This window comes from Castor canadensis, chromosome 18 (assembly GCF_047511655.1).
Source record: "Castor canadensis chromosome 18, mCasCan1.hap1v2, whole genome shotgun sequence".
Lineage (NCBI taxonomy): Eukaryota > Metazoa > Chordata > Mammalia > Rodentia > Castoridae > Castor > Castor canadensis.
In genome coordinates, this window is record NC_133403.1 from 27,145,552 (window position 1) to 27,170,464 (window position 24,913).

At 54.5% G+C, this 24,913-nt stretch overlaps 1 long non-coding RNA gene and 8 other non-coding genes across 9 annotated transcripts in view; all 9 read right to left on the reverse strand.

Annotated features, from left to right (window-relative positions):
• LOC141418921 (uncharacterized) overlaps positions 1 to 24,913 on the reverse strand; it is a 518,407-nt gene that overhangs the window by 441,247 nt on the left and 52,247 nt on the right. The window lies entirely within an intron of this gene.
• LOC141419019 (5S ribosomal RNA) lies at positions 97 to 215 on the reverse strand. The gene has a single exon (XR_012443695.1). It is a non-coding gene; the product is annotated as a 5S ribosomal RNA (ribosomal RNA).
• Positions 3,421 to 3,539, reverse strand: LOC141419020 (5S ribosomal RNA). The gene has a single exon (XR_012443696.1). It is a non-coding gene; the product is annotated as a 5S ribosomal RNA (ribosomal RNA).
• LOC141419022 (5S ribosomal RNA) lies at positions 6,751 to 6,869 on the reverse strand. Its single transcript, XR_012443698.1, has one exon. It is a non-coding gene; the product is annotated as a 5S ribosomal RNA (ribosomal RNA).
• On the reverse strand, positions 10,080 to 10,198 carry LOC141419023 (5S ribosomal RNA). Its single transcript, XR_012443699.1, has one exon. It is a non-coding gene; the product is annotated as a 5S ribosomal RNA (ribosomal RNA).
• LOC141419024 (5S ribosomal RNA) lies at positions 13,410 to 13,528 on the reverse strand. The gene has a single exon (XR_012443700.1). It is a non-coding gene; the product is annotated as a 5S ribosomal RNA (ribosomal RNA).
• On the reverse strand, positions 16,739 to 16,857 carry LOC141419025 (5S ribosomal RNA). Its single transcript, XR_012443701.1, has one exon. It is a non-coding gene; the product is annotated as a 5S ribosomal RNA (ribosomal RNA).
• On the reverse strand, positions 20,068 to 20,186 carry LOC141419026 (5S ribosomal RNA). Its single transcript, XR_012443702.1, has one exon. It is a non-coding gene; the product is annotated as a 5S ribosomal RNA (ribosomal RNA).
• On the reverse strand, positions 23,398 to 23,516 carry LOC141419027 (5S ribosomal RNA). The gene has a single exon (XR_012443703.1). It is a non-coding gene; the product is annotated as a 5S ribosomal RNA (ribosomal RNA).

A 24,913-nucleotide genomic window follows, 5' to 3' on the forward strand; every position in this document is an offset into this window, starting at 1 on the left:
GGGGTGGCGGGGAAGGGGTCGCCGGTGGTGGTGGCGCTGGGTCGGGGCGGTGAGGTCCCGGAGGCCAAAAGGAGCAGCGAGGGAGGGACGAGCAAAAGCCTACAGCACCCGGTATTCCCAGGCGGTCTCCCATCCAAGTACTAACCAGGCCCGACCCTGCTTAGCTTCCGAGATCAGACGAGATCGGGCGCGTTCAGGGTGGTATGGCCGTAGACGCCAGCTGCCGCCTCCTGGAGCCCCAAGAGCGTGAGGTGGGCGCGGCCTGCGTCTCCACACTGCTCCCTGGCACGGCTGCGGGTGGGGGCTGCGGGGGTGGGGGCTGGCGGCCTCTGGCCAAGCGGCCAGGGGCCCCGGACGCCTGCTGGGGCAGCCGGTCTCGCCCAGGTGGCCACTCGCTGGCTTTCTTCCCGAGGTGTCCCGGTGCCCGGACCAGGATCGAGTTTTCTCAGGGGAACATTGCTCAGTGCTCTCGGGCTCTTGTTCCTCTGGGGATGTGTCACTGCCTTGGCTAAGGCGGGGGTGTGGGGGGGGTGCACAGTTCTGGCCGCCTCCTCCCTCGCCTGCGGGAGCCGACCCTTGGGCGCGTGGCTCCCGACGGACGTCTTGGGGACCTTTCCGGTCCTCCTCGTCCACAAAGCCCCACTGCCCCTCCAGCCCTCTGCAAAACGGCAGCCGCGCCCTTAGCCGACCCGCTGCGCCTCCTCCCACACTCTGGGCCTGGGGCTGCGGGCTCAATCGGGAACATTTCCAGCTCAGAGGCCCTTTCACCACCGAAATCGTGGAGACAAGGGAAAGAAAAAACATCTCCTCCCATCCCTACTCAACGTCCTAAGAAATCCTATCCTGTCAACCCTCAGGCTTCCTAAACTCTACACTTTGTCCTCAGAAGTATTTACTTCTGTTCCCTTCTAATTTTTCTCAGGGTTTCGGCCACTGAGATGACGATCATGACGAAATGAAAATTCATTAAGAGTTGGTTTATAGAAATCTTCTAGATGGCTTCATCCCTATGGTGAAACAACTGTTGTCTTACATGATTCTAATACAGTTAGGAGCCTACATGTGCCTGTGATGAGGCTATTTGGGGTCACTGACACTGACCCCTCAATGAATGGGCACTCTGAGGTTTTACTCTCAGGATAACCACTGATATGTGTGGATAACCTCTAGAGAGCTGTCATGCTGTCATTCGTTCCTAGATAGTAAGCATATCTGCATTTTCCAAGGCTGTCGGGCCCTCTAAACTACAAATTTACAGAAACGCTGTGATCAAATGCTGATGGTACTGACATACTCTTCTCTTAGTTGCTAAGTTGTCCGTCAGAATTTTTACCATGGCTCTTTTACGTATTTGGAATTGCACTTCTGATCCTCCTGGGACATTTACAATCAAGCCCATTAAACAAACAAAAAAAAAAGAAACAATGAAAAAAGACTGTAACAGACAGGTACATGTCCCTCACACAAGTCAGCTTTAGATTCTGTTTTCTTTTGTCATGGTTTAGAGGCCACTAGCTAAAAAGGGAGTCCTTCCAAGCCTGTTTGTTGTTTAAATTTGGCCAAAGGGTCCAGCTGACACTGACTCCCACCTGACCTGTTTGTTGCTCGACCCCCCCACACACATAAGACACTTAGAGAAAAAAACTAATCCTCACGTCGAAAGATGAAAACGACCAATCCAAAAACCCTCCGAGGAAACAGCTCAGAGACAAACAGTTTCTAGAGATGAGGGTGAAAGGCCTTCCAAGTTGAAATGGAGTCCCTCATGCCAGACCTCTCAACACCTTGGTTCTTGCTGGGTGCTGCTTGCTCACGCCTGAAACCTTAGCTACTCAGGTGGATCACGTTTCCAGGCCCGCCCAAGCAAGTCGTTCCATGAGACCTGTTAGAAAAAGCCAAATGTTAGAAAAGAGGATGCCTCGAGGAAAAGGAGACCGAGACCTCTACAGGCGAGAGCACGCTTTATTTTGCCGTGGTGAGGGGCGTCCTGCACTCTGGACAGCCTGGGATGCAAGCCTCGCCGGGGGGGTGGGGGCGGGCGGGGACTAGGGGTGAGGAGGTTTTCCGGGGTACGCAGCCAGGGAGAGGTAAAGAGAAGTGTCCTTGTGGTGGTAGACAGCCAGCACTTGCAAGCAATCAGGAAGCGATAAGGGGAAAAGTCCTTGTGGTCTCAGGCACTGCCCCTGCCTTTCTTTCTATCACAGGTAATTTAGGCAGTGTGGGCTTCGGGGACCCTGGAGAGTCAACCCTTTAAAACCCTCACACGAAAAGGGCTGGTGGAGCGGGGCAAGGTGTACGGCCTGAATTCAAGCACTGGTACCACAAAAATCAATACGTAAATATGTAAATACATAAATAAACAAATAAACAAATAAATAAAACAAAAAAGTGGTTATGATGGATGCGTGTCTATCGAACATGAAAGCCCTCTAGGCACAAACTTCTATGAGTGGCCACGGCGTTGTACACTACTCGGGAAGAAGTCCCTATTTCTACCTGCTCCGGACCCGTCCTAGCATACTTAAAAGTGGTGTTTTTAGTTTTGGACATAAAACACAGGGTTTGTTCTTAGACTCGTGGACCACAGCCTTGGATTGACTTTGGATAAACACTGAAAGGTAGAGACACTTGCCAATACAGCCTATTACACAAAGAAAGACTTCACACATTGCAGAGAAAGGTACAAACTACATTGCCACCAAACGATCCGAAACGGGCAGCAATTCATCACCACTCACACTCAAGCAGGGTACAGGACCAAGCAAAAGGAAACGCGCCCTCAATGTCAGGGTTGCAACTCTTTCTGGGACTTCTCCTTGCCAATGTATTCCCGGGTGTGTTTGAATTTTGCATTCTAAGCATACTCCCCTCACCGTGAGCTCAGGCCCTGCGCCCGCTGTCCCCGTGACTGCAGGCACCGCCGTGGGAGTTGGGGCCCCACGGAGAGGTCATGCACACGCTGACCTGTGTTGGGTCGAGCGACGGAGCAGCACCCGACTGAGGTGGCCTGCCTCCCTGTCCCCTGGCGTCTTGCCCTGGGCCCAGTGCACCACCTTGTGGCGAGCCAGGGTGTGGCGCGTCCCAGTCTGGGGCCCGCTGGGCTGCAGACCCGCTTTCTCAGGGCTTTCGCACTTCCCTCACCGTCCGCCTGAACGTTTTCTACTCCTGCTGGCTTTCTGAGGACAGTTGGGGAGCGGTCCCCAACGTGGCCTGGGACCCACCCGGCTGGTGCCCAGTGAGCGGGCGCGCGCCCCACGAGAGTGTGGGGAGGGGAGAGGAGAGGATTCGGGGGCGTGTCTGTGAGGTGGGAGGCGTGGGTCTGGCGGGGTGGCGGGGAAGGGGTCGCCGGTGGTGGTGGCGCTGGGTCGGGGCGGTGAGGTCCCGGAGGCCAAAAGGAGCAGCGAGGAAGGGACGAGCAAAAGCCTACAGCACCCGGTATTCCCAGGCGGTCTCCCATCCAAGTACTAACCAGGCCCGACCCTGCTTAGCTTCCGAGATCAGACGAGATCGGGCGCGTTCAGGGTGGTATGGCCGTAGACGCCAGCTGCCGCCTCCTGGAGCCCCAAGAGCGTGAGGTGGGCGCGGCCTGCGTCTCCACACTGCTCCCCTGGCACGGCTGCGGGTGGGGGCTGCGGGGTGGGGGCTGGCGGCCTCTGGCCAAGCGGCCAGGGGCCCCGGACGCCTGCTGGGGCAGCCGGTCTCGCCCAGGTGGCCACTCGCTGGCTTTCTTCCCGAGGTGTCCCGGTGCCCGGACCAGGATCGAGTTTTCTCAGGGGAACATTGCTCAGTGCTCTCGGGCTCTTGTTCCTCTGGGGATGTGTCACTGCCTTGGCTAAGGCGGGGGTGTGGGGGGGGTGCACAGTTCTGGCCGCCCTCCTCCCTCGCCTGCGGGAGCCGACCCTTGGGCGCGTGGCTCCCGACGGACGTCTTGGGGACCTTTCCGGTCCTCCTCGTCCACAAAGCCCCACTGCCCCTCCAGCCCTCTGCAAAACGGCAGCCGCGCCCTTAGCCGACCCGCTGCGCCCTCCTCCACACTCTGGGCCTGGGGCTGCGGGGCTCAATCGGGAACATTTCCAGCTCAGAGGCCCCTTTCACCACCGAAATCGTGGAGACAAGGGAAAGAAAAAAACATCTCCTCCCATCCCTACTCAACGTCCTAAGAAATCCTATCCTGTCAACCCTCAGGCTTCCTAAACTCTACACTTTGTCCTCAGAAGTATTTACTTCTGTTCCCTTCTAATTTTTCTCAGGGTTTCGGCCACTGAGATGACGATCATGACGAAATGAAAATTCATTAAGAGTTGGTTTATAGAAAATCTTCTAGATGGCTTCATCCCTATGGTGAAACAACTGTTGTCTTACATGATTCTAATACAGTTAGGAGCCTACATGTGCCTGTGATGAGGCTATTTGGGGTCACTGACACTGACCCCTCAATGAATGGGCACTCTGAGGTTTTACTCTCAGGATAACCACTGATATGTGTGGATAACCTCTAGAGAGCTGTCATGCTGTCATTCGTTCCTAGATAGTAAGCATATCTGCATTTTCCAAGGCTGTCGGGCCCTCTAAACTACAAAATTTACAGAAACGCTGTGATCAAATGCTGATGGTACTGACATACTCTTCTCTTAGTTGCTAAGTTGTCCGTCAGAATTTTTACCATGGCTCTTTTACGTATTTGGAATTGCACTTCTGATCCTCCTGGGACATTTACAATCAAGCCCATTAAACAAACAAAAAAAAAAGAAACAATGAAAAAAGACTGTAACAGACAGGTACATGTCCCTCACACAAGTCAGCTTTAGATTCTGTTTTCTTTGTCATGGTTTAGAGGCCACTAGCTAAAAAGGGAGTCCTTCCAAGCCTGTTTGTTGTTTAAATTTGGCCAAAGGGTCCAGCTGACACTGACTCCCACCTGACCTGTTTGTTGCTCGACCCCCCCCCACACACATAAGACACTTAGAGAAAAAAAACTAATCCTCACGTCGAAAGATGAAAACGACCAATCCAAAAACCCTCCGAGGAAACAGCTCAGAGACAAACAGTTTCTAGAGATGAGGGTGAAAGGCCTTCCAAGTTGAAATGGAGTCCCTCATGCCAGACCTCTCAACACCTTGGTTCTTGCTGGGTGCTGCTTGCTCACGCCTGAAACCTTAGCTACTCAGGTGGATCACGTTTCCAGGCCCGCCCAAGCAAGTCGTTCCATGAGACCTGTTAGAAAAAGCCAAATGTTAGAAAAGAGGATGCCTCGAGGAAAAGGAGACCGAGACCTCTACAGACGAGAGCACGCTTTATTTTGCCGTGGTGAGGGGCGTCCTGCACTCTGGACAGCCTGGGATGCAAGCCTCGCCGGGGGGGGGGGGGGGGGGGCGGGGACTAGGGGTGAGGAGGTTTTCCGGGGTACGCAGCCAGGGAGAGGTAAAGAGAAGTGTCCTTGTGGTGGTAGACAGCCAGCACTTGCAAGCAATCAGGAAGCGATAAGGGGAAAAGTCCTTGTGGTCTCAGGCACTGCCCCTGCCTTTCTTTCTATCACAGGTAATTTAGGCAGTGTGGGCTTCGGGGACCCTGGAGAGTCAACCCTTTAAAACCCTCACACGAAAAGGGCTGGTGGAGCGGGGCCAGGTGTACGCCCTGAATTCAAGCACTGGTACCACAAAAATCAATACGTAAATATGTAAATACATAAATAAACAAATAAATAAATAAAACAAAAAAGTGGTTATGATGGATGCGTGTCTATCGAACATGAAAGCCCTCTAGGCACAAACTTCTATGAGTGGCCACGGCGTTGTACACTACTCGGGAAGAAGTCCCTATTTCTACCTGTTCCGGACCCGTCCTAGCATACTTAAAAGTGGTGTTTTTAGTTTTGGACATAAAACACAGGGTTTGTTCTTAGACTCGTGGACCACAGCCTTGGATTGACTTTGGATAAACACTGAAAGGTAGAGACACTTGCCAATACAGCCTATTACACAAAGAAAGACTTCACACATTGCAGAGAAAGGTACAAACTACATTGCCACCAAACGATCCGAAACGGGCAGCAATTCATCACCACTCACACTCAAGCAGGGTACAGGACCAAGCAAAAGGAAACGCGCCCTCAATGTCAGGGTTGCAACTCTTTCTGGGACTTCTCCTTGCCAATGTATTCCCGGGTGTGTTTGAATTTTGCATTCTAAGCATACTCCCCTCACCGTGAGCTCAGGCCCTGCGCCCGCTGTCCCCGTGACTGCAGGCACCGCCGTGGGAGTTGGGGCCCCACGGAGAGGTCATGCACACGCTGACCTGTGTTGGGTCGAGCGACGGAGCAGCACCCGACTGAGGTGGCCTGCCTCCCTGTCCCCTGGCGTCTTGCCCTGGGCCCAGTGCACCACCTTGTGGCGAGCCAGGGTGTGGCGCGTCCCAGTCTGGGGCCCGCTGGGCTGCAGACCCGCTTTCTCAGGGCTTTCGCACTTCCCTCACCGTCCGCCTGAACGTTTTCTACTCCTGCTGGCTTTCTGAGGACAGTTGGGGAGCGGTCCCCAACGTGGCCTGGGACCCACCCGGCTGGTGCCCAGTGAGCGGGCGCGCGCCCCACGAGAGTGTGGGGAGGGGAGAGGAGAGGATTCAGGGGCGTGTCTGTGAGGTGGGAGGCGTGGGTCTGGCGGGGTGGCGGGGAAGGGGTCGCCGGTGGTGGTGGCGCTGGGTCGGGGCGGTGAGGTCCCGGAGGCCAAAAGGAGCAGCGAGGGAGGGACGAGCAAAAGCCTACAGCACCCGGTATTCCCAGGCGGTCTCCCATCCAAGTACTAACCAGGCCCGACCCTGCTTAGCTTCCGAGATCAGACGAGATCGGGCGCGTTCAGGGTGGTATGGCCGTAGACGCCAGCTGCCGCCTCCTGGAGCCCCAAGAGCGTGAGGTGGGCGCGGCCTGCGTCTCCACACTGCTCCCCTGGCACGGCTGCGGGTGGGGGCTGCGGGGTGGGGGCTGGCGGCCTCTGGCCAAGCGGCCAGGGGCCCCGGACGCCTGCTGGGGCAGCCGGTCTCGCCCAGGTGGCCACTCGCTGGCTTTCTTCCCGAGGTGTCCCGGTGCCCGGACCAGGATCGAGTTTTCTCAGGGGAACATTGCTCAGTGCTCTCGGGCTCTTGTTCCTCTGGGGATGTGTCACTGCCTTGGCTAAGGCGGGGGTGTGGGGGGGGTGCACAGTTCTGGCCGCCCTCCTCCCTCGCCTGCGGGAGCCGACCCTTGGGCGCGTGGCTCCCGACGGACGTCTTGGGGACCTTTCCGGTCCTCCTCGTCCACAAAGCCCCACTGCCCCTCCAGCCCTCTGCAAAACGGCAGCCGCGCCCTTAGCCGACCCGCTGCGCCCTCCTCCACACTCTGGGCCTGGGGCTGCGGGGCTCAATCGGGAACATTTCCAGCTCAGAGGCCCCTTTCACCACCGAAATCGTGGAGACAAGGGAAAGAAAAAAACATCTCCTCCCATCCCTACTCAACGTCCTAAGAAATCCTATCCTGTCAACCCTCAGGCTTCCTAAACTCTACACTTTGTCCTCAGAAGTATTTACTTCTGTTCCCTTCTAATTTTTCTCAGGGTTTCGGCCACTGAGATGACGATCATGACGAAATGAAAATTCATTAAGAGTTGGTTTATAGAAAATCTTCTAGATGGCTTCATCCCTATGGTGAAACAACTGTTGTCTTACATGATTCTAATACAGTTAGGAGCCTACATGTGCCTGTGATGAGGCTATTTGGGGTCACTGACACTGACCCCTCAATGAATGGGCACTCTGAGGTTTTACTCTCAGGATAACCACTGATATGTGTGGATAACCTCTAGAGAGCTGTCATGCTGTCATTCGTTCCTAGATAGTAAGCATATCTGCATTTTCCAAGGCTGTCGGGCCCTCTAAACTACAAAATTTACAGAAACGCTGTGATCAAATGCTGATGGTACTGACATACTCTTCTCTTAGTTGCTAAGTTGTCCGTCAGAATTTTTACCATGGCTCTTTTACGTATTTGGAATTGCACTTCTGATCCTCCTGGGACATTTACAATCAAGCCCATTAAACAAACAAAAAAAAAAGAAACAATGAAAAAAGACTGTAACAGACAGGTACATGTCCCTCACACAAGTCAGCTTTAGATTCTGTTTTCTTTGTCATGGTTTAGAGGCCACTAGCTAAAAAGGGAGTCCTTCCAAGCCTGTTTGTTGTTTAAATTTGGCCAAAGGGTCCAGCTGACACTGACTCCCACCTGACCTGTTTGTTGCTCGACCCCCCCACACACATAAGACACTTAGAGAAAAAAACTAATCCTCACGTCGAAAGATGAAAACGACCAATCCAAAAACCCTCCGAGGAAACAGCTCAGAGACAAACAGTTTCTAGAGATGAGGGTGAAAGGCCTTCCAAGTTGAAATGGAGTCCCTCATGCCAGACCTCTCAACACCTTGGTTCTTGCTGGGTGCTGCTTGCTCACGCCTGAAACCTTAGCTACTCAGGTGGATCACGTTTCCAGGCCCGCCCAAGCAAGTCGTTCCATGAGACCTGTTAGAAAAAGCCAAATGTTAGAAAAGAGGATGCCTCGAGGAAAAGGAGACCGAGACCTCTACAGGCGAGAGCACGCTTTATTTTGCCGTGGTGAGGGGCGTCCTGCACTCTGGACAGCCTGGGATGCAAGCCTCGCCGGGGGGGTGGGGGCGGGCGGGGACTAGGGGTGAGGAGGTTTTCCGGGGTACGCAGCCAGGGAGAGGTAAAGAGAAGTGTCCTTGTGGTGGTAGACAGCCAGCACTTGCAAGCAATCAGGAAGCGATAAGGGGAAAAGTCCTTGTGGTCTCAGGCACTGCCCCTGCCTTTCTTTCTATCACAGGTAATTTAGGCAGTGTGGGCTTCGGGGACCCTGGAGAGTCAACCCTTTAAAACCCTCACACGAAAAGGGCTGGTGGAGCGGGGCAAGGTGTACGGCCTGAATTCAAGCACTGGTACCACAAAAATCAATACGTAAATACGTAAATACATAAATAAACAAATAAACAAATAAATAAAACAAAAAAGTGGTTATGATGGATGCGTGTCTATCGAACATGAAAGCCCTCTAGGCACAAACTTCTATGAGTGGCCACGGCGTTGTACACTACTCGGGAAGAAGTCCCTATTTCTACCTGCTCCGGACCCGTCCTAGCATACTTAAAAGTGGTGTTTTTAGTTTTGGACATAAAACACAGGGTTTGTTCTTAGACTCGTGGACCACAGCCTTGGATTGACTTTGGATAAACACTGAAAGGTAGAGACACTTGCCAATACAGCCTATTACACAAAGAAAGACTTCACACATTGCAGAGAAAGGTACAAACTACATTGCCACCAAACGATCCGAAACGGGCAGCAATTCATCACCACTCACACTCAAGCAGGGTACAGGACCAAGCAAAAGGAAACGCGCCCTCAATGTCAGGGTTGCAACTCTTTCTGGGACTTCTCCTTGCCAATGTATTCCCGGGTGTGTTTGAATTTTGCATTCTAAGCATACTCCCCTCACCGTGAGCTCAGGCCCTGCGCCCGCTGTCCCCGTGACTGCAGGCACCGCCGTGGGAGTTGGGGCCCCACGGAGAGGTCATGCACACGCTGACCTGTGTTGGGTCGAGCGACGGAGCAGCACCCGACTGAGGTGGCCTGCCTCCCTGTCCCCTGGCGTCTTGCCCTGGGCCCAGTGCACCACCTTGTGGCGAGCCAGGGTGTGGCGCGTCCCAGTCTGGGGCCCGCTGGGCTGCAGACCCGCTTTCTCAGGGCTTTCGCACTTCCCTCACCGTCCGCCTGAACGTTTTCTACTCCTGCTGGCTTTCTGAGGACAGTTGGGGAGCGGTCCCCAACGTGGCCTGGGACCCACCCGGCTGGTGCCCAGTGAGCGGGCGCGCGCCCCACGAGAGTGTGGGGAGGGGAGAGGAGAGGATTCGGGGGCGTGTCTGTGAGGTGGGAGGCGTGGGTCTGGCGGGGTGGCGGGGAAGGGGTCGCCGGTGGTGGTGGCGCTGGGTCGGGGCGGTGAGGTCCCGGAGGCCAAAAGGAGCAGCGAGGAAGGGACGAGCAAAAGCCTACAGCACCCGGTATTCCCAGGCGGTCTCCCATCCAAGTACTAACCAGGCCCGACCCTGCTTAGCTTCCGAGATCAGACGAGATCGGGCGCGTTCAGGGTGGTATGGCCGTAGACGCCAGCTGCCGCCTCCTGGAGCCCCAAGAGCGTGAGGTGGGCGCGGCCTGCGTCTCCACACTGCTCCCCTGGCACGGCTGCGGGTGGGGGCTGCGGGGTGGGGGCTGGCGGCCTCTGGCCAAGCGGCCAGGGGCCCCGGACGCCTGCTGGGGCAGCCGGTCTCGCCCAGGTGGCCACTCGCTGGCTTTCTTCCCGAGGTGTCCCGGTGCCCGGACCAGGATCGAGTTTTCTCAGGGGAACATTGCTCAGTGCTCTCGGGCTCTTGTTCCTCTGGGGATGTGTCACTGCCTTGGCTAAGGCGGGGGTGTGGGGGGGGTGCACAGTTCTGGCCGCCCTCCTCCCTCGCCTGCGGGAGCCGACCCTTGGGCGCGTGGCTCCCGACGGACGTCTTGGGGACCTTTCCGGTCCTCCTCGTCCACAAAGCCCCACTGCCCCTCCAGCCCTCTGCAAAACGGCAGCCGCGCCCTTAGCCGACCCGCTGCGCCCTCCTCCACACTCTGGGCCTGGGGCTGCGGGGCTCAATCGGGAACATTTCCAGCTCAGAGGCCCCTTTCACCACCGAAATCGTGGAGACAAGGGAAAGAAAAAAACATCTCCTCCCATCCCTACTCAACGTCCTAAGAAATCCTATCCTGTCAACCCTCAGGCTTCCTAAACTCTACACTTTGTCCTCAGAAGTATTTACTTCTGTTCCCTTCTAATTTTTCTCAGGGTTTCGGCCACTGAGATGACGATCATGACGAAATGAAAATTCATTAAGAGTTGGTTTATAGAAAATCTTCTAGATGGCTTCATCCCTATGGTGAAACAACTGTTGTCTTACATGATTCTAATACAGTTAGGAGCCTACATGTGCCTGTGATGAGGCTATTTGGGGTCACTGACACTGACCCCTCAATGAATGGGCACTCTGAGGTTTTACTCTCAGGATAACCACTGATATGTGTGGATAACCTCTAGAGAGCTGTCATGCTGTCATTCGTTCCTAGATAGTAAGCATATCTGCATTTTCCAAGGCTGTCGGGCCCTCTAAACTACAAAATTTACAGAAACGCTGTGATCAAATGCTGATGGTACTGACATACTCTTCTCTTAGTTGCTAAGTTGTCCGTCAGAATTTTTACCATGGCTCTTTTACGTATTTGGAATTGCACTTCTGATCCTCCTGGGACATTTACAATCAAGCCCATTAAACAAACAAAAAAAAAAGAAACAATGAAAAAAGACTGTAACAGACAGGTACATGTCCCTCACACAAGTCAGCTTTAGATTCTGTTTTCTTTGTCATGGTTTAGAGGCCACTAGCTAAAAAGGGAGTCCTTCCAAGCCTGTTTGTTGTTTAAATTTGGCCAAAGGGTCCAGCTGACACTGACTCCCACCTGACCTGTTTGTTGCTCGACCCCCCCCCACACACATAAGACACTTAGAGAAAAAAAACTAATCCTCACGTCGAAAGATGAAAACGACCAATCCAAAAACCCTCCGAGGAAACAGCTCAGAGACAAACAGTTTCTAGAGATGAGGGTGAAAGGCCTTCCAAGTTGAAATGGAGTCCCTCATGCCAGACCTCTCAACACCTTGGTTCTTGCTGGGTGCTGCTTGCTCACGCCTGAAACCTTAGCTACTCAGGTGGATCACGTTTCCAGGCCCGCCCAAGCAAGTCGTTCCATGAGACCTGTTAGAAAAAGCCAAATGTTAGAAAAGAGGATGCCTCGAGGAAAAGGAGACCGAGACCTCTACAGACGAGAGCACGCTTTATTTTGCCGTGGTGAGGGGCGTCCTGCACTCTGGACAGCCTGGGATGCAAGCCTCGCCGGGGGGGGGGGGGGGGGGGCGGGGACTAGGGGTGAGGAGGTTTTCCGGGGTACGCAGCCAGGGAGAGGTAAAGAGAAGTGTCCTTGTGGTGGTAGACAGCCAGCACTTGCAAGCAATCAGGAAGCGATAAGGGGAAAAGTCCTTGTGGTCTCAGGCACTGCCCCTGCCTTTCTTTCTATCACAGGTAATTTAGGCAGTGTGGGCTTCGGGGACCCTGGAGAGTCAACCCTTTAAAACCCTCACACGAAAAGGGCTGGTGGAGCGGGGCCAGGTGTACGCCCTGAATTCAAGCACTGGTACCACAAAAATCAATACGTAAATATGTAAATACATAAATAAACAAATAAATAAATAAAACAAAAAAGTGGTTATGATGGATGCGTGTCTATCGAACATGAAAGCCCTCTAGGCACAAACTTCTATGAGTGGCCACGGCGTTGTACACTACTCGGGAAGAAGTCCCTATTTCTACCTGTTCCGGACCCGTCCTAGCATACTTAAAAGTGGTGTTTTTAGTTTTGGACATAAAACACAGGGTTTGTTCTTAGACTCGTGGACCACAGCCTTGGATTGACTTTGGATAAACACTGAAAGGTAGAGACACTTGCCAATACAGCCTATTACACAAAGAAAGACTTCACACATTGCAGAGAAAGGTACAAACTACATTGCCACCAAACGATCCGAAACGGGCAGCAATTCATCACCACTCACACTCAAGCAGGGTACAGGACCAAGCAAAAGGAAACGCGCCCTCAATGTCAGGGTTGCAACTCTTTCTGGGACTTCTCCTTGCCAATGTATTCCCGGGTGTGTTTGAATTTTGCATTCTAAGCATACTCCCCTCACCGTGAGCTCAGGCCCTGCGCCCGCTGTCCCCGTGACTGCAGGCACCGCCGTGGGAGTTGGGGCCCCACGGAGAGGTCATGCACACGCTGACCTGTGTTGGGTCGAGCGACGGAGCAGCACCCGACTGAGGTGGCCTGCCTCCCTGTCCCCTGGCGTCTTGCCCTGGGCCCAGTGCACCACCTTGTGGCGAGCCAGGGTGTGGCGCGTCCCAGTCTGGGGCCCGCTGGGCTGCAGACCCGCTTTCTCAGGGCTTTCGCACTTCCCTCACCGTCCGCCTGAACGTTTTCTACTCCTGCTGGCTTTCTGAGGACAGTTGGGGAGCGGTCCCCAACGTGGCCTGGGACCCACCCGGCTGGTGCCCAGTGAGCGGGCGCGCGCCCCACGAGAGTGTGGGGAGGGGAGAGGAGAGGATTCAGGGGCGTGTCTGTGAGGTGGGAGGCGTGGGTCTGGCGGGGTGGCGGGGAAGGGGTCGCCGGTGGTGGTGGCGCTGGGTCGGGGCGGTGAGGTCCCGGAGGCCAAAAGGAGCAGCGAGGGAGGGACGAGCAAAAGCCTACAGCACCCGGTATTCCCAGGCGGTCTCCCATCCAAGTACTAACCAGGCCCGACCCTGCTTAGCTTCCGAGATCAGACGAGATCGGGCGCGTTCAGGGTGGTATGGCCGTAGACGCCAGCTGCCGCCTCCTGGAGCCCCAAGAGCGTGAGGTGGGCGCGGCCTGCGTCTCCACACTGCTCCCCTGGCACGGCTGCGGGTGGGGGCTGCGGGGTGGGGGCTGGCGGCCTCTGGCCAAGCGGCCAGGGGCCCCGGACGCCTGCTGGGGCAGCCGGTCTCGCCCAGGTGGCCACTCGCTGGCTTTCTTCCCGAGGTGTCCCGGTGCCCGGACCAGGATCGAGTTTTCTCAGGGGAACATTGCTCAGTGCTCTCGGGCTCTTGTTCCTCTGGGGATGTGTCACTGCCTTGGCTAAGGCGGGGGTGTGGGGGGGGTGCACAGTTCTGGCCGCCCTCCTCCCTCGCCTGCGGGAGCCGACCCTTGGGCGCGTGGCTCCCGACGGACGTCTTGGGGACCTTTCCGGTCCTCCTCGTCCACAAAGCCCCACTGCCCCTCCAGCCCTCTGCAAAACGGCAGCCGCGCCCTTAGCCGACCCGCTGCGCCCTCCTCCACACTCTGGGCCTGGGGCTGCGGGGCTCAATCGGGAACATTTCCAGCTCAGAGGCCCCTTTCACCACCGAAATCGTGGAGACAAGGGAAAGAAAAAAACATCTCCTCCCATCCCTACTCAACGTCCTAAGAAATCCTATCCTGTCAACCCTCAGGCTTCCTAAACTCTACACTTTGTCCTCAGAAGTATTTACTTCTGTTCCCTTCTAATTTTTCTCAGGGTTTCGGCCACTGAGATGACGATCATGACGAAATGAAAATTCATTAAGAGTTGGTTTATAGAAAATCTTCTAGATGGCTTCATCCCTATGGTGAAACAACTGTTGTCTTACATGATTCTAATACAGTTAGGAGCCTACATGTGCCTGTGATGAGGCTATTTGGGGTCACTGACACTGACCCCTCAATGAATGGGCACTCTGAGGTTTTACTCTCAGGATAACCACTGATATGTGTGGATAACCTCTAGAGAGCTGTCATGCTGTCATTCGTTCCTAGATAGTAAGCATATCTGCATTTTCCAAGGCTGTCGGGCCCTCTAAACTACAAAATTTACAGAAACGCTGTGATCAAATGCTGATGGTACTGACATACTCTTCTCTTAGTTGCTAAGTTGTCCGTCAGAATTTTTACCATGGCTCTTTTACGTATTTGGAATTGCACTTCTGATCCTCCTGGGACATTTACAATCAAGCCCATTAAACAAACAAAAAAAAAAGAAACAATGAAAAAAGACTGTAACAGACAGGTACATGTCCCTCACACAAGTCAGCTTTAGATTCTGTTTTCTTTGTCATGGTTTAGAGGCCACTAGCTAAAAAGGGAGTCCTTCCAAGCCTGTTTGTTGTTTAAATTTGGCCAAAGGGTCCAGCTGACACTGACTCCCACCTGACCTGTTTGTTGCTCGACCCCCCCACACACATAAGACACTTAGAGAAAAAAACTAATCCTCACGTCGAAAGATGAAAACGACCAATCCAAAAACCCTCCGAGGAAACAGCTCAGAGACAAACAGTTTCTAGAGATGAGGGTGAAAGGCCTTCCAAGTTGAAATGGAGTCCCTCATGCCAGACCTCTCAACACCTTGGTTCTTGCTGGGTGCTGCTTGCTCACGCCTGAAACCTTAGCTACTCAGGTGGATCACGTTTCCAGGCCCGCCCAAGCAAGTCGTTCCATGAGACCTGTTAGAAAAAGCCAAATGTTAGAAAAGAGGATGCCTCGAGGAAAAGGAGACCGAGACCTCTACAGGCGAGAGCACGCTTTATTTTGCCGTGGTGAGGGGCGTCCTGCACTCTGGACAGCCTGGGATGCAAGCCTCGCCGGGGGGGTGGGGGCGGGCGGGGACTAGGGGTGAGGAGGTTTTCCGGGGTACGCAGCCAGGGAGAGGTAAAGAGAAGTGTCCTTGTGGTGGTAGACAGCCAGCACTTGCAAGCAATCAGGAAGCGATAAGGGGAAAAGTCCTTGTGGTCTCAGGCACTGCCCCTGCCTTTCTTTCTATCACAGGTAATTTAGGCAGTGTGGGCTTCGGGGACCCTGGAGAGTCAACCCTTTAAAACCCTCACACGAAAAGGGCTGGTGGAGCGGGGCAAGGTGTACGGCCTGAATTCAAGCACTGGTACCACAAAAATCAATACGTAAATACGTAAATACATAAATAAACAAATAAACAAATAAATAAAACAAAAAAGTGGTTATGATGGATGCGTGTCTATCGAACATGAAAGCCCTCTAGGCACAAACTTCTATGAGTGGCCACGGCGTTGTACACTACTCGGGAAGAAGTCCCTATTTCTACCTGCTCCGGACCCGTCCTAGCATACTTAAAAGTGGTGTTTTTAGTTTTGGACATAAAACACAGGGTTTGTTCTTAGACTCGTGGACCACAGCCTTGGATTGACTTTGGATAAACACTGAAAGGTAGAGACACTTGCCAATACAGCCTATTACACAAAGAAAGACTTCACACATTGCAGAGAAAGGTACAAACTACATTGCCACCAAACGATCCGAAACGGGCAGCAATTCATCACCACTCACACTCAAGCAGGGTACAGGACCAAGCAAAAGGAAACGCGCCCTCAATGTCAGGGTTGCAACTCTTTCTGGGACTTCTCCTTGCCAATGTATTCCCGGGTGTGTTTGAATTTTGCATTCTAAGCATACTCCCCTCACCGTGAGCTCAGGCCCTGCGCCCGCTGTCCCCGTGACTGCAGGCACCGCCGTGGGAGTTGGGGCCCCACGGAGAGGTCATGCACACGCTGACCTGTGTTGGGTCGAGCGACGGAGCAGCACCCGACTGAGGTGGCCTGCCTCCCTGTCCCCTGGCGTCTTGCCCTGGGCCCAGTGCACCACCTTGTGGCGAGCCAGGGTGTGGCGCGTCCCAGTCTGGGGCCCGCTGGGCTGCAGACCCGCTTTCTCAGGGCTTTCGCACTTCCCTCACCGTCCGCCTGAACGTTTTCTACTCCTGCTGGCTTTCTGAGGACAGTTGGGGAGCGGTCCCCAACGTGGCCTGGGACCCACCCGGCTGGTGCCCAGTGAGCGGGCGCGCGCCCCACGAGAGTGTGGGGAGGGGAGAGGAGAGGATTCGGGGGCGTGTCTTTGAGGTGGGAGGCGTGGGTCTGGCGGGGTGGCGGGGAAGGGGTCGCCGGTGGTGGTGGCGCTGGGTCGGGGCGGTGAGGTCCCGGAGGCCAAAAGGAGCAGCGAGGAAGGGACGAGCAAAAGCCTACAGCACCCGGTATTCCCAGGCGGTCTCCCATCCAAGTACTAACCAGGCCCGACCCTGCTTAGCTTCCGAGATCAGACGAGATCGGGCGCGTTCAGGGTGGTATGGCCGTAGACGCCAGCTGCCGCCTCCTGGAGCCCCAAGAGCGTGAGGTGGGCGCGGCCTGCGTCTCCACACTGCTCCCCTGGCACGGCTGCGGGTGGGGGCTGCGGGGTGGGGGCTGGCGGCCTCTGGCCAAGCGGCCAGGGGCCCCGGACGCCTGCTGGGGCAGCCGGTCTCGCCCAGGTGGCCACTCGCTGGCTTTCTTCCCGAGGTGTCCCGGTGCCCGGACCAGGATCGAGTTTTCTCAGGGGAACATTGCTCAGTGCTCTCGGGCTCTTGTTCCTCTGGGGATGTGTCACTGCCTTGGCTAAGGCGGGGGTGTGGGGGGGGTGCACAGTTCTGGCCGCCCTCCTCCCTCGCCTGCGGGAGCCGACCCTTGGGCGCGTGGCTCCCGACGGACGTCTTGGGGACCTTTCCGGTCCTCCTCGTCCACAAAGCCCCACTGCCCCTCCAGCCCTCTGCAAAACGGCAGCCGCGCCCTTAGCCGACCCGCTGCGCCCTCCTCCACACTCTGGGCCTGGGGCTGCGGGGCTCAATCGGGAACATTTCCAGCTCAGAGGCCCCTTTCACCACCGAAATCGTGGAGACAAGGGAAAGAAAAAAACATCTCCTCCCATCCCTACTCAACGTCCTAAGAAATCCTATCCTGTCAACCCTCAGGCTTCCTAAACTCTACACTTTGTCCTCAGAAGTATTTACTTCTGTTCCCTTCTAATTTTTCTCAGGGTTTCGGCCACTGAGATGACGATCATGACGAAATGAAAATTCATTAAGAGTTGGTTTATAGAAAATCTTCTAGATGGCTTCATCCCTATGGTGAAACAACTGTTGTCTTACATGATTCTAATACAGTTAGGAGCCTACATGTGCCTGTGATGAGGCTATTTGGGGTCACTGACACTGACCCCTCAATGAATGGGCACTCTGAGGTTTTACTCTCAGGATAACCACTGATATGTGTGGATAACCTCTAGAGAGCTGTCATGCTGTCATTCGTTCCTAGATAGTAAGCATATCTGCATTTTCCAAGGCTGTCGGGCCCTCTAAACTACAAAATTTACAGAAACGCTGTGATCAAATGCTGATGGTACTGACATACTCTTCTCTTAGTTGCTAAGTTGTCCGTCAGAATTTTTACCATGGCTCTTTTACGTATTTGGAATTGCACTTCTGATCCTCCTGGGACATTTACAATCAAGCCCATTAAACAAACAAAAAAAAAAGAAACAATGAAAAAAGACTGTAACAGACAGGTACATGTCCCTCACACAAGTCAGCTTTAGATTCTGTTTTCTTTGTCATGGTTTAGAGGCCACTAGCTAAAAAGGGAGTCCTTCCAAGCCTGTTTGTTGTTTAAATTTGGCCAAAGGGTCCAGCTGACACTGACTCCCACCTGACCTGTTTGTTGCTCGACCCCCCCACACACATAAGACACTTAGAGAAAAAAACTAATCCTCACGTCGAAAGATGAAAACGACCAATCCAAAAACCCTCCGAGGAAACAGCTCAGAGACAAACAGTTTCTAGAGATGAGGGTGAAAGGCCTTCCAAGTTGAAATGGAGTCCCTCATGCCAGACCTCTCAACACCTTGGTTCTTGCTGGGTGCTGCTTGCTCACGCCTGAAACCTTAGCTACTCAGGTGGATCACGTTTCCAGGCCCGCCCAAGCAAGTCGTTCCATGAGACCTGTTAGAAAAAGCCAAATGTTAGAAAAGAGGATGCCTCGAGGAAAAGGAGACCGAGACCTCTACAGGCGAGAGCACGCTTTATTTTGCCGTGGTGAGGGGCGTCCTGCACTCTGGACAGCCTGGGATGCAAGCCTCGCCGGGGGGGTGGGGGCGGGCGGGGACTAGGGGTGAGGAGGTTTTCCGGGGTACGCAGCCAGGGAGAGGTAAAGAGAAGTGTCCTTGTGGTGGTAGACAGCCAGCACTTGCAAGCAATCAGGAAGCGATAAGGGGAAAAGTCCTTGTGGTCTCAGGCACTGCCCCTGCCTTTCTTTCTATCACAGGTAATTTAGGCAGTGTGGGCTTCGGGGACCCTGGAGAGTCAACCCTTTAAAACCCTCACACGAAAAGGGCTGGTGGAGCGGGGCAAGGTGTACGGCCTGAATTCAAGCACTGGTACCACAAAAATCAATACGTAAATACGTAAATACATAAATAAACAAATAAACAAATAAATAAAACAAAAAAGTGGTTATGATGGATGCGTGTCTATCGAACATGAAAGCCCTCTAGGCACAAACTTCTATGAGTGGCCACGGCGTTGTACACTACTCGGGAAGAAGTCCCTATTTCTACCTGCTCCGGACCCGTCCTAGCATACTTAAAAGTGGTGTTTTTAGTTTTGGACATAAAACACAGGGTTTGTTCTTAGACTCGTGGACCACAGCCTTGGATTGACTTTGGATAAACACTGAAAGGTAGAGACACTTGCCAATACAGCCTATTACACAAAGAAAGACTTCACACATTGCAGAGAAAGGTACAAACTACATTGCCACCAAACGATCCGAAACGGGCAGCAATTCATCACCACTCACACTCAAGCAGGGTACAGGACCAAGCAAAAGGAAACGCGCCCTCAATGTCAGGGTTGCAACTCTTTCTGGGACTTCTCCTTGCCAATGTATTCCCGGGTGTGTTTGAATTTTGCATTCTAAGCATACTCCCCTCACCGTGAGCTCAGGCCCTGCGCCCGCTGTCCCCGTGACTGCAGGCACCGCCGTGGGAGTTGGGGCCCCACGGAGAGGTCATGCACACGCTGACCTGTGTTGGGTCGAGCGACGGAGCAGCACCCGACTGAGGTGGCCTGCCTCCCTGTCCCCTGGCGTCTTGCCCTGGGCCCAGTGCACCACCTTGTGGCGAGCCAGGGTGTGGCGCGTCCCAGTCTGGGGCCCGCTGGGCTGCAGACCCGCTTTCTCAGGGCTTTCGCACTTCCCTCACCGTCCGCCTGAACGTTTTCTACTCCTGCTGGCTTTCTGAGGACAGTTGGGGAGCGGTCCCCAACGTGGCCTGGGACCCACCCGGCTGGTGCCCAGTGAGCGGGCGCGCGCCCCACGAGAGTGTGGGGAGGGGAGAGGAGAGGATTCGGGGGCGTGTCTGTGAGGTGGGAGGCGTGGGTCTGGCGGGGTGGCGGGGAAGGGGTCGCCGGTGGTGGTGGCGCTGGGTCGGGGCGGTGAGGTCCCGGAGGCCAAAAGGAGCAGCGAGGAAGGGACGAGCAAAAGCCTACAGCACCCGGTATTCCCAGGCGGTCTCCCATCCAAGTACTAACCAGGCCCGACCCTGCTTAGCTTCCGAGATCAGACGAGATCGGGCGCGTTCAGGGTGGTATGGCCGTAGACGCCAGCTGCCGCCTCCTGGAGCCCCAAGAGCGTGAGGTGGGCGCGGCCTGCGTCTCCACACTGCTCCCCTGGCACGGCTGCGGGTGGGGGCTGCGGGGTGGGGGCTGGCGGCCTCTGGCCAAGCGGCCAGGGGCCCCGGACGCCTGCTGGGGCAGCCGGTCTCGCCCAGGTGGCCACTCGCTGGCTTTCTTCCCGAGGTGTCCCGGTGCCCGGACCAGGATCGAGTTTTCTCAGGGGAACATTGCTCAGTGCTCTCGGGCTCTTGTTCCTCTGGGGATGTGTCACTGCCTTGGCTAAGGCGGGGGTGTGGGGGGGGTGCACAGTTCTGGCCGCCCTCCTCCCTCGCCTGCGGGAGCCGACCCTTGGGCGCGTGGCTCCCGACGGACGTCTTGGGGACCTTTCCGGTCCTCCTCGTCCACAAAGCCCCACTGCCCCTCCAGCCCTCTGCAAAACGGCAGCCGCGCCCTTAGCCGACCCGCTGCGCCCTCCTCCACACTCTGGGCCTGGGGCTGCGGGGCTCAATCGGGAACATTTCCAGCTCAGAGGCCCCTTTCACCACCGAAATCGTGGAGACAAGGGAAAGAAAAAAACATCTCCTCCCATCCCTACTCAACGTCCTAAGAAATCCTATCCTGTCAACCCTCAGGCTTCCTAAACTCTACACTTTGTCCTCAGAAGTATTTACTTCTGTTCCCTTCTAATTTTTCTCAGGGTTTCGGCCACTGAGATGACGATCATGACGAAATGAAAATTCATTAAGAGTTGGTTTATAGAAAATCTTCTAGATGGCTTCATCCCTATGGTGAAACAACTGTTGTCTTACATGATTCTAATACAGTTAGGAGCCTACATGTGCCTGTGATGAGGCTATTTGGGGTCACTGACACTGACCCCTCAATGAATGGGCACTCTGAGGTTTTACTCTCAGGATAACCACTGATATGTGTGGATAACCTCTAGAGAGCTGTCATGCTGTCATTCGTTCCTAGATAGTAAGCATATCTGCATTTTCCAAGGCTGTCGGGCCCTCTAAACTACAAAATTTACAGAAACGCTGTGATCAAATGCTGATGGTACTGACATACTCTTCTCTTAGTTGCTAAGTTGTCCGTCAGAATTTTTACCATGGCTCTTTTACGTATTTGGAATTGCACTTCTGATCCTCCTGGGACATTTACAATCAAGCCCATTAAACAAACAAAAAAAAAAGAAACAATGAAAAAAGACTGTAACAGACAGGTACATGTCCCTCACACAAGTCAGCTTTAGATTCTGTTTTCTTTGTCATGGTTTAGAGGCCACTAGCTAAAAAGGGAGTCCTTCCAAGCCTGTTTGTTGTTTAAATTTGGCCAAAGGGTCCAGCTGACACTGACTCCCACCTGACCTGTTTGTTGCTCGACCCCCCCCCACACACATAAGACACTTAGAGAAAAAAAACTAATCCTCACGTCGAAAGATGAAAACGACCAATCCAAAAACCCTCCGAGGAAACAGCTCAGAGACAAACAGTTTCTAGAGATGAGGGTGAAAGGCCTTCCAAGTTGAAATGGAGTCCCTCATGCCAGACCTCTCAACACCTTGGTTCTTGCTGGGTGCTGCTTGCTCACGCCTGAAACCTTAGCTACTCAGGTGGATCACGTTTCCAGGCCCGCCCAAGCAAGTCGTTCCATGAGACCTGTTAGAAAAAGCCAAATGTTAGAAAAGAGGATGCCTCGAGGAAAAGGAGACCGAGACCTCTACAGACGAGAGCACGCTTTATTTTGCCGTGGTGAGGGGCGTCCTGCACTCTGGACAGCCTGGGATGCAAGCCTCGCCGGGGGGGGGGGGGGGGGGGCGGGGACTAGGGGTGAGGAGGTTTTCCGGGGTACGCAGCCAGGGAGAGGTAAAGAGAAGTGTCCTTGTGGTGGTAGACAGCCAGCACTTGCAAGCAATCAGGAAGCGATAAGGGGAAAAGTCCTTGTGGTCTCAGGCACTGCCCCTGCCTTTCTTTCTATCACAGGTAATTTAGGCAGTGTGGGCTTCGGGGACCCTGGAGAGTCAACCCTTTAAAACCCTCACACGAAAAGGGCTGGTGGAGCGGGGCCAGGTGTACGCCCTGAATTCAAGCACTGGTACCACAAAAATCAATACGTAAATATGTAAATACATAAATAAACAAATAAATAAATAAAACAAAAAAGTGGTTATGATGGATGCGTGTCTATCGAACATGAAAGCCCTCTAGGCACAAACTTCTATGAGTGGCCACGGCGTTGTACACTACTCGGGAAGAAGTCCCTATTTCTACCTGTTCCGGACCCGTCCTAGCATACTTAAAAGTGGTGTTTTTAGTTTTGGACATAAAACACAGGGTTTGTTCTTAGACTCGTGGACCACAGCCTTGGATTGACTTTGGATAAACACTGAAAGGTAGAGACACTTGCCAATACAGCCTATTACACAAAGAAAGACTTCACACATTGCAGAGAAAGGTACAAACTACATTGCCACCAAACGATCCGAAACGGGCAGCAATTCATCACCACTCACACTCAAGCAGGGTACAGGACCAAGCAAAAGGAAACGCGCCCTCAATGTCAGGGTTGCAACTCTTTCTGGGACTTCTCCTTGCCAATGTATTCCCGGGTGTGTTTGAATTTTGCATTCTAAGCATACTCCCCTCACCGTGAGCTCAGGCCCTGCGCCCGCTGTCCCCGTGACTGCAGGCACCGCCGTGGGAGTTGGGGCCCCACGGAGAGGTCATGCACACGCTGACCTGTGTTGGGTCGAGCGACGGAGCAGCACCCGACTGAGGTGGCCTGCCTCCCTGTCCCCTGGCGTCTTGCCCTGGGCCCAGTGCACCACCTTGTGGCGAGCCAGGGTGTGGCGCGTCCCAGTCTGGGGCCCGCTGGGCTGCAGACCCGCTTTCTCAGGGCTTTCGCACTTCCCTCACCGTCCGCCTGAACGTTTTCTACTCCTGCTGGCTTTCTGAGGACAGTTGGGGAGCGGTCCCCAACGTGGCCTGGGACCCACCCGGCTGGTGCCCAGTGAGCGGGCGCGCGCCCCACGAGAGTGTGGGGAGGGGAGAGGAGAGGATTCAGGGGCGTGTCTGTGAGGTGGGAGGCGTGGGTCTGGCGGGGTGGCGGGGAAGGGGTCGCCGGTGGTGGTGGCGCTGGGTCGGGGCGGTGAGGTCCCGGAGGCCAAAAGGAGCAGCGAGGGAGGGACGAGCAAAAGCCTACAGCACCCGGTATTCCCAGGCGGTCTCCCATCCAAGTACTAACCAGGCCCGACCCTGCTTAGCTTCCGAGATCAGACGAGATCGGGCGCGTTCAGGGTGGTATGGCCGTAGACGCCAGCTGCCGCCTCCTGGAGCCCCAAGAGCGTGAGGTGGGCGCGGCCTGCGTCTCCACACTGCTCCCCTGGCACGGCTGCGGGTGGGGGCTGCGGGGTGGGGGCTGGCGGCCTCTGGCCAAGCGGCCAGGGGCCCCGGACGCCTGCTGGGGCAGCCGGTCTCGCCCAGGTGGCCACTCGCTGGCTTTCTTCCCGAGGTGTCCCGGTGCCCGGACCAGGATCGAGTTTTCTCAGGGGAACATTGCTCAGTGCTCTCGGGCTCTTGTTCCTCTGGGGATGTGTCACTGCCTTGGCTAAGGCGGGGGTGTGGGGGGGGTGCACAGTTCTGGCCGCCCTCCTCCCTCGCCTGCGGGAGCCGACCCTTGGGCGCGTGGCTCCCGACGGACGTCTTGGGGACCTTTCCGGTCCTCCTCGTCCACAAAGCCCCACTGCCCCTCCAGCCCTCTGCAAAACGGCAGCCGCGCCCTTAGCCGACCCGCTGCGCCCTCCTCCACACTCTGGGCCTGGGGCTGCGGGGCTCAATCGGGAACATTTCCAGCTCAGAGGCCCCTTTCACCACCGAAATCGTGGAGACAAGGGAAAGAAAAAAACATCTCCTCCCATCCCTACTCAACGTCCTAAGAAATCCTATCCTGTCAACCCTCAGGCTTCCTAAACTCTACACTTTGTCCTCAGAAGTATTTACTTCTGTTCCCTTCTAATTTTTCTCAGGGTTTCGGCCACTGAGATGACGATCATGACGAAATGAAAATTCATTAAGAGTTGGTTTATAGAAAATCTTCTAGATGGCTTCATCCCTATGGTGAAACAACTGTTGTCTTACATGATTCTAATACAGTTAGGAGCCTACATGTGCCTGTGATGAGGCTATTTGGGGTCACTGACACTGACCCCTCAATGAATGGGCACTCTGAGGTTTTACTCTCAGGATAACCACTGATATGTGTGGATAACCTCTAGAGAGCTGTCATGCTGTCATTCGTTCCTAGATAGTAAGCATATCTGCATTTTCCAAGGCTGTCGGGCCCTCTAAACTACAAAATTTACAGAAACGCTGTGATCAAATGCTGATGGTACTGACATACTCTTCTCTTAGTTGCTAAGTTGTCCGTCAGAATTTTTACCATGGCTCTTTTACGTATTTGGAATTGCACTTCTGATCCTCCTGGGACATTTACAATCAAGCCCATTAAACAAACAAAAAAAAAAGAAACAATGAAAAAAGACTGTAACAGACAGGTACATGTCCCTCACACAAGTCAGCTTTAGATTCTGTTTTCTTTGTCATGGTTTAGAGGCCACTAGCTAAAAAGGGAGTCCTTCCAAGCCTGTTTGTTGTTTAAATTTGGCCAAAGGGTCCAGCTGACACTGACTCCCACCTGACCTGTTTGTTGCTC